Source organism: Schistocerca nitens, chromosome 1 (assembly GCF_023898315.1).
Source record: "Schistocerca nitens isolate TAMUIC-IGC-003100 chromosome 1, iqSchNite1.1, whole genome shotgun sequence".
Taxonomy (NCBI): domain Eukaryota; kingdom Metazoa; phylum Arthropoda; class Insecta; order Orthoptera; family Acrididae; genus Schistocerca; species Schistocerca nitens.
The window spans coordinates 420,362,634-420,365,792 of NC_064614.1; the positions used below are offsets into that span (position 1 = coordinate 420,362,634).

The following is a 3,159-nucleotide window of genomic DNA, read 5'->3' on the forward strand; positions in this document are numbered from 1 at the left end:
TGATAGCCTTCAAGATCATCTATTAATTTCTACTCGTGTACACCAGATTAGTGTGAAAAAATAGATTAATTCTCCAGTTTGAGCGATTTTTTAAAAAACTTCCCATTCGATTCCGTTTCCAGTCCAGTGTTGCCTCCAGTGGTGACTATTAGTGACAGAGTTGTGACTTTTGAACATTCTCTTTTGGTTATTTTCACTAATACATTAGCGCAGAGAGTTGATCCACATTTGCTGATTATGAGCTCCTTCGGTAACAGACTTATTACGTATTTTGTCGTGTAGCAAAGGCCTAGGGCACGTACCACAATACGTGTGTATTTTCGTGGCTTGGTGCAGCTGCAAAGAGAGGAAAAGGATTGTCACAACTCCTGGGTGGCATTGATTTTCTGCGATTAAATGAAATGTGCAAAGGAAGGAAGCCAACAGCACCCGGGTTTCCCAGGCGGTCACCCATCCAAGTACTAACCGGGCCCAATGATGCTTAACTTCGGTGATCGGACGAGAACCGGTGTATTCATCATGGTATGGCCGTTGGCACTCATGTAACGTAGGAGCACGGCAGAATTCGCGTTCGGCTTTTCTCCCAACACACAAAATGTTAGTTTTCGGCCGCATTTGACGAAAGCACTTCCTTCCGCAACAGCCAGTTCCTCGAGGACGGCGCGGGGGGCGCGCCCGGCGTCCCAGCAGAGCGACGGCCGAATTAGCGGGCGCACCGCCGCGTGTGTGAGACGCACTGCTGCTCGTTGCACTTCTGAGTCGCCTCAGATGGTCTTTGTAGAAGATACTAAATTTCATACCTTTATTCCAGCATGCAGAAATTTTCATATAGCGCATGTGTTGCTGACTTCTCCAACTATGAGTTATTACAGAATGCTGAATCGACAGACAGGCTATCCGAACACAAATTTCAAAAAGAAATCTTCAGCAGTGCTAGACAATATTTATATCTCCTGTGAAAAATAAAGTACATCATTTCTGGTTTACCAGACGAAATGTGGGACGCATAATTAAAATAATTGCTGAGCAGTTATTGTCTGTCAGTGTTGTAGTTTTTTGTTATTGTAAAACTATGGGTATCTAGCGACCGCGCTGCAACCACAACCCGTCCAGTTGCACGGATGACTCGTTCTGCGGAATTTTGTCGACGTTTGATCTTTGTTGCGGCCCACTAAACCTCTCTAGACAGCGTAGATAGCCTCTAATGTTCGGTCAAACTTTTCCAATTAGCCAGCGAGCGAGCTGCTTCTGTTACCGATAGCCTGCCCGCAACGTAACACACTGAGGAGAGAGAAAGGCAGCAGAGGAGGAGAAGAGTGGGAGAGACAGACAGAGAGACAGAGAGAAGGGGGGGGGGGGTGGAATCAGTGGGTGAGGTAGAGGGGAAAGGATTTGGGAGGGTCTCGTGTGATGGAATTCAATTACGCTAGCAGCTGACTCGGGCATTAATAACTGCAAAGCGCTCGAATTAAATGTTGACGAGCTGCAGAATTCTCGCCCGCGGTAGATGCCTTACTCTGGTTACAGCGCCCGTCGCCGCCAAGTTGGCCTCTTTCATTTCGTTGCACGATTTTTTTAACAGCTGCCCTGCATCTCTCACAATAGAAGGAGTTCCTATGAAATACATTGCCACACGTTTCATCCGAACAACATTCACCTACGGAAATAATTGTTAGAGGTACGACGAGTTCGTATTTTTATTATACTGCTTAGTGGTACAGCGCCTAAGGACACGCATTTATTGGCCAAATCCAACCATAAGTGGTCCGAGTTTTTGTTCAGTCGCTCCTCTCGATTTCCTTATGGTTTCCTGTCGGACCATTTTTCAGCTGATTTCCTTCTTTTCTCTAATACAGCAGGATGTGCTGCTTATAAAAAAGCCAGTTCTGTACGTCAGTACTATTTTGACAGTTTATTTACATACTGCAACACATTTACATACTTCTACACATTTACATACTTTGACACATATGAACAACAAATCAGTACGCGTAATATAAGGTTAACAAAAAATCGCCTCGAATCCAATGCAAGTTCACTTTACATTACTTCAAGCACAAATACACATTTTTAGGCTACACCTCCAATACACCAAAAGATGCGGTGTTTGATTTGTTACTCCAGAGAATTTCGTATGACAAAGTAATCTTCTGTAAGATTCTTGCGCCGCCAGGTGACACCATCGAATAATCTCCATGTAAAGACAGTCCGTTTAGACGTAAGTGCCCATTTCACAGAGATAGTGCGTCCTAATGTTTTATTGGTGAAAAAATTTAGGCCAAAACTATAGTTTTGTGACCTCAGAACGCTTGCCATGAGTCCAGAACCTTTGTCGTTTGATCACTGCGTCAATTAAAACTACATTTACGGCGCACACTGGATATTATGCGCATAAGTACGACAAGTTTGAACCTATGGATCTCGGTAACGGATTATGATGCCGGAAAAAGTTTCATGGTTTTTCCGAGAATATCATCTTAAGAACATATGGTAAAAATTTCGATGGGTTGCCATGAATAGAAGTTATGGAAGTAGCTATCCCTACAATTGGTACTTTTAGCACCTAAAAAATCATGATTTTTAGAGATTTTCTTTTCAGCCGTCCATGAACAAAAAGTGCTCTTATATCCCGTGTAAGATGCACTCTAGACCACGCCAAATTCAAAAGAACCAACAGACTTTCTCAATTTTCCTGGGCTGGAGAATGTGTATAATGTTTAAAATTGTCTCTGTACGTGCTCGTTCTTCCGATAGGTACACAAATGGTCACTAGGTCAAGGACTATCCAAAACACTTCATTCTTTATCCCTGTGATCAACAGAACTCAAGATATGACCGCCTGAAGAATTTTTGATCGCGACTTTTTGTAATACATTGATACCATCCGCTGTGATACACGGACCGACATTGACGATTAACCTTGTTTCGCAAGTCCAAGGTCCAAGGTCTGAACATTTTAAAATATAGTTTTTTAAATTTTTGAAGCTTGATGTTCAATAATAAACGCCTGTCAGTCTTTTATGCGCCTTTCCTCCTAATTTCAAATATCTGATGATACCAAATGCCGAAACTTCATTATAAATAAAGACATTTCGTGCAGCGGTCTATACGTTTTCATTCACAAACAATACAAATAAACCGCTACATGTCGCATATTAT

General features: G+C 42.5%; 1 non-coding gene across 1 annotated transcript; it reads right to left on the reverse strand.

The window, feature by feature from the left end:
* Positions 1 to 417: 417 nt before the first annotated feature.
* On the reverse strand, positions 418 to 536 carry LOC126202978 (5S ribosomal RNA). The gene has a single exon (XR_007540209.1). It is a non-coding gene; the product is annotated as a 5S ribosomal RNA (ribosomal RNA).
* Between the last annotated feature and the right edge of the window lie 2,623 nt (positions 537 to 3,159).